The 14,046-nt window shown below is 41.6% G+C and overlaps 1 protein-coding gene across 1 annotated transcript in view; it reads right to left on the reverse strand.

Annotated features, from left to right (window-relative positions):
* Positions 1–14,046, reverse strand: part of LOC123755121 (glutamate receptor ionotropic, delta-1-like) — a 112,602-nt gene that overhangs the window by 58,880 nt on the left and 39,676 nt on the right. The window lies entirely within an intron of this gene.

A 14,046-nucleotide genomic window follows, 5' to 3' on the forward strand; every position in this document is an offset into this window, starting at 1 on the left:
TCTGCCCTCTCAGGCTGCATCTGCCCTCTCAGGCTGCATCTGCCCTCTCAGGCTGCATCTGCCCTCTCAGGCTGCATCTGCCCTCTCAGGCTGCATCTGCCCTCTCAGGCTGCATCTGCCCTCTCAGGCTGCATCTGCCCTCTCAGGCTGCATCTGCCCTCTCAGGCTGCATCTGCCCTATACACGGACTCAGCCGCTCTGTCTTGATTGTCTCTCCATCTGCACAGTGTACCTCACGTTCAGGCTCTTTGTCCATAAATTGTATTTAGTTTTGGTAGCCATTATGAAATCGTAGAATTAGGTAGGAGGGTGATATTAGAGGGGGAGGCTGTAGCGGTAACAGCAGGCCGTCCACATAAGGTTTCCCAGTGTCAAGAAACTGTCGTCCTTAAGTAGCCTAACCTACCTGAAGACCCCCAAACAGAAAACGGGACAGTGTGTCGATTTTGCGAGCCGATAATATTTTACAGTACGACAATTTTTGGCCTAAGATAAAGTATACGTCAAAATGTGACGTTTTTGTAACTTGTGCTATTTAGAAGGGCAGGTTTTTTTTTTTTTTTTTTTTTTTTTTTTTTTTTTTTTTTTTTTTTTTTTTTTTTTTTTTTTCTACCACAGACGTGGCCACACATTTACAATGCTAACCAGCATATATACATTTTCTTCTGTCCTCCATGGACAGGGTTAGAGATGTGTTAAACATATAGTTCAAGGGTTTATTGAACACTCAACCACAGAAGGTGATTCGGTGCTTTTAAAATGCTAAGCTAACCTACATACGTAAATACAAAGATACACAGATTTACGTACGCCCTACATAAAGTATTAGATGTGTCTTTTACATAGTGTCATTAATGTACATTCACAAAGGTGAAATGTAATTCTGATCAGCTTCCATATATGCTTTATACCCATACATATACATACACACACACACATACACATACATATATACACACATACATGCATTCACATACATTTGTCTCATTTACCCTGACAGGGTGAGGTAGCTGATAAAGAAACTAGTGTGCAATTAAGCACTTAATCACTGAAGGTGATGAAGGTGCTTTTACAAGCTCAGGTTATATAGTTACATCACATACATACATTGTATGATTGATACATTACATAGTCAATTTTGGATACAAGTCCAATATATCATCAAGTGTTCCAGTACTCATATAGTAACTACAGAGTTCAGCATACCTTAGCCCAGGAGGGCGAAAGTCAGTCAGTATGGGACATTCTACAATATAATGTTCAAGAGAGTGCATGTTTTCTCTTTCACAAAGTTGACACATTGTGTACTCGACATTTGGGTTTTGAGAAAGCTGCCAGATACGTCTATATCCCAGGCGTATTCTGGCCACTATAACATCACATTGCCGGGTTCTTGTTCTATTAGTCCCATATGTGAATGTCTCCTCACGATATCTATCATAATATTTAATGCTACAACTTTCAGGTCTTTGAGAATTTGTTAGGTCGGTGAGATTTTCATTAGATATTTGTTTAAGTATTCTCTTTGTCACTGCTAATGAAACACCCATATCAATTTCTACCACTGGTTTTCTGCAAGCTGACTTAGCAAGCATATCAACAGTGTCATGCCTTGAGATGCCAACATGTGATGGTATCCATAGGAATTTAATCTCAAATCTGTTTTCTTTGGCAGCTAAAACATTCATTCGAATATCACTGACTATTTTCTGGGTGTCACTACTATGTGCGTTCAATGCCAGGAGTGCACTCTGCGAGTCACAGTATATAAGTCCACTGCCTTTGTCTTTTAAAAATTCAGTGGCAAGGTATATGCCTGCAAGTTCGGTTTGAGTTGTACTTGCCCAGTCATTGACGCGCTTCATTGCTGTATGTACGAGAGAAGATTGTTCAAATATGTTACATGCATATCCGGTACATCGTCCACCTTCTTCTACAGAGCCGTCGGTATAGCACTGATAAACATCGTTACCCATACTCTGAGTACTTTCAGTGATGCTTTTCAGTGTTAACTGTTTTAACAATGTAGTGTGCACACTATCTTTCTTGGGCGCATTTACAAAATCAACTGATAGATCCCAGTTATCCCATGGAGTAATTGGCTGATTAATCATTAGTCGAGTTGGGTACATATTTAATATTTTGATGGAGTTGGCTACCTTGTAGAACCAATATACATAATCAGATTTCGTTCTTCTTCTATAGACCTCAGGTGAGTGTAGCATATTAGAAAGTTTAGCTTGAAACTTCATGTGTTGTCTAGATCTACTCAATGCCTTCACGCCGAAAACTGTGCTAATAGACAAGATTCTCTCACTTATGGTAGGTAATTTTAACTCTGCTCTCATGTTAACTATTCTCGTGGACTTTGGAGCCCCAAGGATGAGACGCATGCTTCATTTTGCAAGGTTTCAAGAGATTTCAGCTCTTTGTCAGTATACAGTGTGAGATGTAGAGCATTGTAGTCAATCACAGAGCGTATAAATGATACATAAAACATTCTAGCAAGTCTCACGTTAAGCCCATGATTGACACCAACAAGGACCCGCAAGGGCTTTAATCTCTCCCAAAGTCTCCTCTTGAGAGAAGAAAGGTACCCAGGGTCGTTAATGGGGACACCAAGGTATCTGTAAGACTCGCAGTTCTCAAGTGCTCGCCCATCTATATGATAATTGGGTGGTGGAATACCACATGGAATGAGGGCACGAGTTTTCTGTACAGAGATAAGGAGGCCACATTCCTCAGCTCTAGTAGCAAAAGCGTCGAGCAGAACTTGCATTCTAGGCTCGGTGGCAGCCTGTAAACATATATCATCAGCATAACAAATGACAGTGTCTTCATTATTAGTTGGAAGATCTTTAATAAGTTTATGCATCAGAACGTTGAACAATAAGGGACTGAGGACCCCTCCTTGTGGAGTTCCCAGTTCAAAGTGTTTGCTCTCTGTGCTTTTAACACCATTAAACAAAACATATGCTGTTCGATTAGACAAATAGCCCTTTATCCATTTCAGTAATTTTCCTTGTATTCCCAGCTCGGCAAGCTGTTCCAGTATGATTCCTCTGTTTGCTGTATCAAAAGCTGCTGCTAGGTCGATGAAGACTGTTTGGGGGGAAGCTTCAATATGTGCGAAGTACTCAGCAAAAGGGCAGGTTGTTGGATGCATGGGTGGATGTGTTGTTAAGCGGGATTGATAATGTGTATTGGAAGGGGGGGGGGAAATATTGAATGAGGGAGATGAACATAGAGAAGGAAGCGGTGTGGAAGCTGGAGTTGACAGAAGTTGATTCTAGAGAGTTAATGAGAGGAATGCAGAGAAGAGGTATATGTGTTAATCACTCATTAAGGGGCAAGTGGATATGTAAGGGAGTAAGGGGGCTAGGTTAGGAGAGCAGTGGTGCAATACCGTCACAGGAACTTCCTCTTCCTACTGTCAGGAAAAATACTTTGACTTTATCGGAACATAAACATGCTCAGAAGAGGCTAGAGGCAGAGCAAGCTCAGAAATTTCTGTTACCTAACTAGTACACACAGCTCGTGTGATACTGCATAGTGATATAAATTCTAGTCTAGGGTAAGTTCACTATTTTTAAACAAAAGTCAATACCAGAGTTCCCCTATGTAGGACAGGAATATAAATTTAAGAAATCAGGTGAAATAAACATGCACATAATAATATATATATATTATAATTAAGCCTTGGTTCTTATTATTTAATATACAGTTTTTCTCTGATATAGCTGTCATATGCTAGGATTCCGGCTTTATAGCTAGTGGCCTTTGAAAGGATCAAGAAGAGGAAGCAAGACTTGGTTCAACAGTTACTTGGGGTGTAGGAAGCTAGCCTCTCACGTGGATAATTTGGTGTCTACATCCCAGTTATAACTGGTGGACTAAGCCTGCTGTACAATAAGATAAGGCACCTCCAATTTATTTACTAATATATGTAGTTAATACTGTAGTTTGATTTGCTGCATATATATAAATTTAATATAAACCCCCCCAATATGTAAGGATCGATTTATGAGATTATTGCAGAAACAATAATTCACTTAACATCATACATATTGCTATCGAAATATATAAATTAACATAAATATAAATTTTATATAAATTCATATAGATTAAATAAATATAAATCTCACAGGTCGGTTCCCACACAATCTTCTCCATCACCTTGCATGGTATGCAGGTTAGGGACACTGTCCTGTAGGTCAGTGCCTCCTGTCTATCCCCTTTTATATCGGGACTACATTAGCTGCCTTTCAAATTTCTGGCAATTCCCCTTTTGCCAGAGATTTGTTATACACTATGGAGAGTGGTAGGCACAGTTCTTCTGCTCCTTCATTTAGTATCCAAGGGGAGATTCCATCTGGGCCTATTGCCTTTGTAACACCCAACTCTAGTGTATGTGTGTGTACTCACCTGATTGTGCTTGCGGGGGGTTGAGCTCTGGCTCTTTGGTCATGTGTATGTGTGTGTGTGTGTACTTACCTAGTTATGCTTGCTAGGGATGAGCTCTGGCTCTTTGGACCCGCCACTCAACAGTCAATCAACTAATGTACAGGTTCCTGAGCCTACTGGGCTCTATCATATCTACACTTAAAGCTGTGTATGGAGTCAGCCTCCACCACATCACTTCCTAATGCACTCAATTTGTCTACTACTCTGACACTGAAAAAAATTCTTTCTAACATCTCTGTGGCTCATCTGGGTACTAAGTTTCCACCTGTGTTCCCTTGTTCGTGTCCCTCCCGTGCTGAAGACTTTATCTTTGTCCACCCTGTCAAATCCTCTGAGAATTTTGTAGGTGGTTATCATGTCTCCCCTTACTCTTCTGTTTTCCAGGGATGTGAGGTTCAGCTCCTTTAGCCTTTCCTCGTAGCTCATTCCTATCAGTTCCGGGACGAGCCTGGTGGCATACCACTGGATCTTCTCTAGCTTTGTCTTGTGTTTAACTAGGTATGAACTCCAGGCTGGAGCTGCATACTCCAGGATTGTTCTTATATAAGCGGTATACAGGGTCCTGAACGATTCCTTACACAAGTTTCTAAAGGCAGTTCTTATGTTGGCCAGTCTAGCATATGCCGCTGATGATATTCTTTTGATGTGGGCCTCTGGGGACCGGTTCGGTGTGATATCAACCCCCCAGATCTTTCTCTCTATTTGACTCCTGAAGGATTTCACCTCCCAGATGATACCTTGTGTTCAGCCTCCTGCTCCCTTCGCCTAATTTCATTGCCTTACACTTAACTGAGTTGAACTGTAGCAGCCATTTTCTAGACCATTCCTCCAGTTTGTCCAGCTTATCCTGTAGTCTCTGTCTATCTTCATTCGTCTTGATTCTTCTCATAATTTTTGCATCATCAGCAAACATTGAGAGGAATGAACCTATACCCTCCGGAAGATCGTTTACATATATTAGAAACAGCATGGGTCCAAGTATCGAGCTTTGCGGGACTCTGCTGTGACATCTCGCCACTCTGATGTCTCCCCCCTCATCGTTACTCGCTGTTTCCTGTTGCTTAAGTACTCCCTTATCCACTGGAGCACCTTCCCTTTTACTCCAAATGTTACGCCTGATGTTCCAACTTTGTTAACAGCATTTGATGGGGTACTGTGTCAAAGGCTTTTTGGCAGTACAGGAAAATGCAGTCGGCCCACCCTTCTCTTTCCTGCCTAACTTTTGTTGCCAGGTCATAGAATTCTATTAAACCTGTGAGGCACGATATATCATCCCTGAACCCATGTTGGTCGTGTGTTACAAAGTTATTTCCCTCCAGATGCTCTACGAGCCTTTTCCTCACGATCTTCTCCGTCACCCTGCATGGTATACAAGTTAAGGAAACTGGCCTGTAGTTCAGTGCCTCTTGCCTGTCACCCTTCTTGTATATTAGGACTATGTTAGCTGTCTTCCAACTTTCTGGTAAGTCTCCTGTTTCCAGTGACCTGTTATACACCATAGAGAGTGGCATACTTAGTGCTTCTGCACCTTCCTTTAGTATCTATGGTGAGATTTTGTCAGGCCCAACAGCCTTTGTCACATCCAGCAGACACCTTTTGACCTCATCACTGATGAGATCAAATTCCTCCAAGGTTGCTTAGTTTGCCTCCTCCTCATTTAGTGCAGGGGCTTCTCCATGTTCTACAGTGAAGACCTGGAATCTCTTGTTGAGTTCTTCACACACCTCCTTGTCATTCTCTGTGTATCTGTTCTCCCCTTTTCTCACTTGTTCCTTCACTGCTGTTTTCCTCCTAAAGTGGCTGTGGAGCAGCTTTGGTTGGGTCTTGGCTTTACTTGCTATGTCATTTTCAAACTGTCTCCCTGCTTCCCTCCTCACTCTGAGGTACTCATTTCTGGCCCTCTGGTATCTCTCCCTGCTCTCTGGTGTTCTGTTATTTCTGTAGTTTCTCCATGTTCTTTTACTCAGTTGCTTCGCTGCCTTGCATTCCTGGTTGAACCATGGGTTTTTCTGTTGTTTTTCATTTTTCTCCTTTTGGACGGGGATAAACCTGTCTGCAGCTTCCTGTCACTTCTGGGTGACAAAATCCAACATGTCCTGCACATTCTTGTCTCTAAGTTCTGTTTCCCATTGTATTCCCCTGAGGAAGTTCCTCATCTCGTCATATTTTCCTCTTCGGTAATTTAGTCTTTTACCTTCCGATCCCATTCTTGGATAGGTTATCCCTACCTCCACCAAGTACTCAAAGGTCAGTACACTGTTGTCACTCTTTCCTATGGGGGGGCTTCAACTTTGACTTCCCTTATTTCTGACTCATTCAGGGTGAATATCAAGTCGAGTCTAGCTGGTTCATCATTGCCTCTCACTCTTGTGGGTTCCTTGACATGCTGGCTCAGAAAATTCCTTGTTGCCACTTCAAAGAGTTTAGCTCTCCACGTATCTGCACCACCATGTGGGTTCCCATTCTCCCAGTTTATCTTTACATTGTTGAAATCGCCCATGATTACGAGTCTTGAGCCATTCCTGCAGGTAACTGAAGCTGCTCTCTCTATTATATTAATGGTTGCCATGTTGTTCCTATCAAGCTCCTTTCTAGGTCTTCTGTCATTTAGGGGAGGGTTGTAAATGACTGCCACTATTATCTTAGGTCCACCCATTGTTATAGTTCATGTTATGTAATCTCTGAACCCGTCACAGTCCGAATTTCCATCTCATCAAAACTCCAGTCCTTCCTTATCAGCAGGGCCACTCCTCCACCTCCTCTCCCTTCCCTCCACTTTCCTTACTATATAGTAGTCCTTTGGAAACCCAACATCTGTTAGTGACTCCTGACAATTTTGTTTCCGGGAGTCCTATTACATCAGGGTTTTCTACTTGCGCCCCTTTCTGCCAGTTCACTTGCTTTATTGTAATCCCATCAATGTTTGAGTACATTACCTTGAAGCTCACTTTCTTATATCCAATTTCACCCACACTCCCCACAAGTGTTGGAAGCTGTTCCATGGTCATTGCTACTTCGGTAGGCTCATCCTACTGTGAGGTAGTTGCCTCCTGTGTGTGTGTGTGTGCGTGTGTGTGTGTGCGTGAGTGTGTGTGAGCGTACTCACATTACCTGCTCACCTTGCTCACTACGCTGGACCAAGACACAATTTTACTGTTGCTCCCCAGTTTAAAACATTCTTCGGATAATTACTAACTTTCCAAATGGGATCAACATAATGCATGCACTCACCTCCCTGCTCGCCATGCCCGACCAGGACTCACCAACTCGCCTCCCCTGCTCGCCATGCCCGACCAGGACTCATCAACTCACCTCCCTGCTCGCCATGCCCGACCAGGACTCATAAACGACCTCCCTGCTCATCATGCCCCTACCAGGACTCATCAACTCACCTCCCTGCTCATCGTGCCCACCATGCCCGACCAGGACTCATAAACTGACCTCCCTGCTCATCATGCCCGACCAGGACTCATCAACTCACCTCTCTGCTCGTCATGCCCGACCAGGGCTCATCACTCACCTCCCTGCTAGCCATGCCCGACCAGGATGTCGGAAAATCCGACACCATTTAATATATCATACAGATAATAGCTGTGTTGTATAAACAAGTTACCCATAGAAAACGTAACTTGTAGTGGAATTACCGTCTATAGAAAACGGATATCATCACCACATACCATTATAAATTCACCAGCTATTCTGCTGGGAATTATTCTTAAAATACATTAGTCTTTGACTTTACCATCATAAAACATCTTATATAAATTAACTTAATTATCAATATTAAAGTAGAGTAAATGTGACCCTTCTATCACTTTCTGACATGTGGACAATGTAAGCCAGGCGTCAGAGTGGGGAAGGAGGGCAGCCATTGTTGTGTCACCTCCGAGACGTGTGGAGCAAATTTGGCTCCTATCATATCTGGACAATGTCGGCCAGGCGTCAATAGTATGGAGTGTTAGATGCAGCCATTGTTGAGACTAGACCAGAGGCTCACACGGAGCAAATTCGGCTCCTGTTAATTTACTTGGACGTAGTGTTATGGAAACCAGAAGTGTACCATTATCAACACGCTGTCTACAAATCAAGTTAAGTGTTCTTTCCGAAACCCATTATCTATCATTAGTGGCCATTAATGTCATTATATAGGGTGATCCGGTTAGAGCACGTGGAAGCCTCAAACTAAAGGTAATTAAGCCAGGTCTTCAATGTTCCATGTACAGTTTTCTCTGATATAGCTTGTCATATATAGGTATCTGGCTTCACAGCTAGCGCACTTTTGACAGGTCAAGACGAGGATGCAAGATTTTGTGCACCAGTTACTGGGTGATGGAAGCTACCTCAAAGAGGATAATTTGGTGTCTACACCCTAGTTATACCTGGTGGACTAGCCTGCTGTACTATAAGATAAGGAACCTCTTCAATGTATGTAGTTATTCTGTAGTTTGATTGGCTGCATATATATAAACTAATAAACCCCCCTAATGTGTAGAGGATCGATTTGTGAGATTATGAGATATTGCAGAAATACAGTCCACTTAACATTATACAAATTGCTATCGAAGTATATAAATTAACGTAAATATAAATTCATATAAATTAAATAAATATAAATCTCACAGGTCGGTTCCCACATTATTTGGTCATCTTCGAACCGGATGACGGATTATTTGATCCTTTGAACCCACATTTGGTCATCTTAGTACCGGATGAACCAGTTACCAGTGGATTCATTAAATAAACTAGTGCAGTGTGATTTAAACAAAGGCCAGCCAGTCATAGACAGCGGCGTTGCCTCGTGGGAGCTCAGGAGCCCCCCCTCAACTGAGTTCAGCTTCGTCAGCGGTTTCATGCACACCCACAGATATTTGGTGGCGTTTATTTCGTGAAATGACAGCGCTAATATAGAAGCCAGCCAAATTAGTGACTGTGTCTTCGCAAGATTGTTCACCGGATTTCGTGGTGTTACATTTCGCGAGAGATTATCCACGAATTTTGTGGACTTTATTTCGCGAGGTCACTAATAATATTTAATACTTCTAGATAATATTAGAAGTTTCATAGAGGCAATTAAGAGGCTATTATCAATAATTGTATATATTATTTCTCCAAAATAGAGAATATTTAATATATATTGCACTAGTGATCACAGTATAATATTTACTAATTGCCAACCCACAACAGGGTAGGATATGACTAGTTGAACTATTATTGTCATCCTAGTCCCATTATTACCATAGTCAGTTGTACTATATTCAATAACCTAACACCATTAACATTAATGAATGGTCCAGACCCTATTTGGGTGTAATTTTTATCAACTCGAGTTGAGTTGTGTATATATAATAATTTACTTATGATCATTACACCTTTGAGTGATTAATTAGTGTCTCTACCATCCTAGGGTGATATAGAAGAGCTAACCTAAAGGTACTTCCAGTGACACTGGTTTATCACTTAAATCATTAGTGTGTATGATTGTATATATATATAATGTGTATTAATTTTAAGTGCTAACCTCTAGTAGAGGTAGGATTATTGCCTAGTGAGTTCAGAATTTACCCTAGGCTACCATTAGAGCTTGTTCAGTATTATGAGCAGCCCAAGTACAAGCCCCACAAGGCTTCACCAACTAGCCAGTATGGATAATGCAGGGAGAATGAAAAGAACCCTTGCAGGTCTTAAAGGCCACTTAACAAGACAGATCAAGAAATGTGAAGATTTGTCACAACAATCTCAAGTTGATTATGCTGACCTGGAAAGCTATTATCAAGCAGCTGCAGGTAAATTTGAGCAAATCAAAATGTCAAATAGCAACATATGTGGCTGAACTTGCCAACACTAATTTATCAGAAAACAGAAATAGACGACATTATGGTTGATCTTGCGAATTATGAAGATCACACTCAGGCCACGTTACAGCCTTATGTCAAATTAATTGCCCAGAACAAGGCAACAGCAACAACAACAACAGTTGCATCTAATACGAGTCAAGCAGAAGCTCGACTCCCTCCAATTAATTTACCCACTTTCTCAGGAAAAGATGAGGAAGATTGGGACGAATTTTGGAACAAATTCGTTGACCTTGTAGACTCAAAACAATCTTTACCAAAGAAGTAGTAAATTCTCTTATTTGCAAGGCCAATTATCAGGTGAGGCTAAAACAGTAGTATCCATCTGAGATTAACTAATGACGGCTATGATCTGGCAGTAAAACTCCTCAAGGATAATTATGCTGATCCAGAAGTAAGAACATCACATTTAGTTCATGAGCTGTTGCATTTACCCCCACCGGAGGCTTCAGCTGATTCACTCCAAGTCTTCAAGCTGGAGGTAGAATCATTGATCAATGCCCTCAGCCTGACAGCAGATACAAACGGGGCTGAGTGGGTCTTGAAAATAATTGTCCAGGAGAAAATACCTAGGGACATATTGAGACAAATGAGTGCTCATTACAATAAAAGCATCTTATCCATGAATGAAATATCTGAAGGTTTAAAGTCAGTAGTTCATCAATTACGAACACATGACAAATTAAAACCACCAAGTAAACCCTCAGAAACCAATAATAGTAAACCACAGAGTACTCAAAGGTTACTCCAAATCAATCTAGACAATATAATTCAACACCAAAGTGGAACAGTAACAGTGTGGGCGTATATGCAGTGGGACCCTCCAAGCCTATAGTTACTGTGTCACCCAAGAACATGACACCAAAGGGTACAGAAGCTATGGAACATGTTTGTTCTGCAATGAGAAACATTCAATGTACCACTGCTCTAATTTTCCTGATAGTGACGCCCGTGTTGAGCGACTCAAAGATTTGCAACATTGCATGAGGTGCCTCAGGAAACATAACATCAAGGACTGTGATACCCAATTACACACCTGTAATAGGTGTAACAAAGGTCAGCACCATGCAGCATTGTGCAGAGACACCAAAACAACGTCTCCAAAACCCCAAGGTGGAAGATAGCATTCCCACCACAGTACAGTACTGCAAGGTGCAACAAACAAACAGTGTCCAATCGGCAAAGTCTAAAGGTAATACGACTTTGCCTACTGCCCAAATTACCATCCTGAATAAGAGGGCCAAGGTCCATACCCGTGGGTTGTTTGACCAAGGATCCCAAAGAACATACATCACTAAAAGGTTGGCAGATGAATTACAATTAAGGCCTGTAGCCCAGATGTCATTCAACATCTCAGGGTTTGTAACAGATGCAGGACCTCAAGTCTACCAGGTGGTACAACCATCAGTACGCCTTAGGCAGGTACGTCTGTCGAGTACAAGCCATTGTGGTGGACAAAATACCAGTAGACCTACAAGTTCAAGGTCTGCGAGCAACAGCCAAATTCCTGAGAAATAGAGGAATAAAACTGGCAGATAATATTAAGTCTGATCACCTCAACGACTTCGGTCTCCTTGTAGGACAGACTATTGCATCGATTCATTGGTAGCCCTACTAAATATCAGGGTATAACCATGTTAAACTCTGCAGGAGGTAAATTACTCTCAGGCCCAGTATCAAGCCTGAGGAGACCTATGCCTGCAGATAAACAATACCAGTAGAAATCTAAATTTGTCAGCTGATTATATTTCTCCAGTAGCATTATACTAAGGAGATTACAGCTGACTATACAACAGAGGTTGATGTTAGTATCATCATTTAAAGCTGGAGATGATTTCATGAGGCCTCAGTGGCAAATCAGTGAACAGTAGCCTAAAACAGCTACAAGTCACTGCGACCAATGTCACTGAACCCACTGCAGTCTCAGAACCATACTTTACTTAATGATGAGCTATTCAATCCTCTGAATCAATTAATTAAATTAAACCCCAGTAAATCTGATGACTGATTTGATACATTTATTATTTAATCTAGATGTATTCCATGGGCCTCAGTGTTTATATATCAGTGACCAGTTACCTGAACAAACTTCAAGTTATATCTAATGTCACTGATCTCACTGCAGTCCCTGAATCATACTTGACTGTAGTACTTGATCACATCCAGTCTTCTGGGTTAAATAATATGTAATAAGGCTTGAATATTAGCCTTTCAAGAGTTGACAGGGAAATGAAATCGCATTAGACTTCTAACCCCTGCAACTCTAGTACGGGACATCCGTCCTGTACGAACAGACACACAAATGTGTGATTACTAACTACTAACATCAAATTAATGTAATAATTCGATGGAGGAGTATCGGTGTTCGTCTGTTCTAATTAGGACTTCGACCCGTGAGCAGCCCCTGGGGAATTATGTCGGAAATCCGACACCATTTAATATATCATACAGATAATAGCTGTGTTGTATAAAACAAGTTACCCAGAGAAAACGTAACTTGTAGTGGAATTACCGTCTATAGAAAACGGGATATCATCACCACATACCATTATAAATTCACCAGCTATTCTGCTGGGAATTATTCTTAAATACATTAGTCTTTGGACTTTACCATCATAAAACATCTTATATAAATTAACTTAATTATCAATATTAAGTAGAGTAAATGTGACCCTTCTATCACTTTCTGACATGTGGACAATGTAAGCCAGGCGTCCAGAGTGGAGGAAGGAGGGCAGCCATTGTTGTGTCACCTCCGAGACGTGTGGAGCAAATTTGGCTCCTATCATATCTGGACAATGTCGGCCAGGCGTCAATAGTATGGAGTGTTAGATGCAGCCATTGTTGAGACTAGACCAGAGGCTCACACGGGAGCAAATTCGGCTCCTGTTAATTTACTTGGACGTAGTGTTATGGAAACCAGAAGTGTACCATTATCAACACGCTGTCTACAAATCAAGTTAAGTGTTCTTTCCGAAACCCATTATCTATCATTAGTGGCCATTAATGTCATTATATAGGGTGACCCGGTTAGAGCACGTGGAAGCCTCAAACTAAAGGTAATTAAGCCAGGTCTTCAATGTTCCATGTACAGTTTTCTCTGATATAGCTTGTCATATATAGGTATCTGGCTTCACAGCTAGCGCACTTTTGGACAGGTCAAGACGAGGATGCAAGATTTTGTGCACCAGTTACTGGGTGATGGAAGCTACCTCAAAGAGGATAATTTGGTGTCTACACCCTAGTTATACCTGGTGGACTAGCCTGCTGTACTATAAGATAAGGAACCTCTTCAATGTATGTAGTTAATTCTGTAGTTTGATTGGTTGCATATATATAAACTTAATAAACCCCCCCTAATGTGTAGAGGATCGATTTGTGAGATTATGAGATTATTGCAGAAATACAGTCCACTTAACATTATACAAATTGCTATCGAAGTATATAAATTAACGTAAATATAAATTCATATAAATTAAATAAATATAAATCTCACAGGTCGGTTTCCCACACAGGACTCATCAACTCACCTCCCTCCTAGCCATGCCTGACCAGGACTCATCAACTCACCTCCCTGCTAGCCATGCCCGACCAGGACTCATCAACTCACCTCCCTGCTCACCATGCCCGACCAGGACTCATCAACTCACCTCCCTGCTCACCATGCCCACCATACCCGACCAGACCCGTCGTTCTGCTGGGACCCCCATAACCCATCAGGAGGTCGCAT

This window comes from Procambarus clarkii, chromosome 28 (assembly GCF_040958095.1).
Source record: "Procambarus clarkii isolate CNS0578487 chromosome 28, FALCON_Pclarkii_2.0, whole genome shotgun sequence".
Lineage (NCBI taxonomy): Eukaryota > Metazoa > Arthropoda > Malacostraca > Decapoda > Cambaridae > Procambarus > Procambarus clarkii.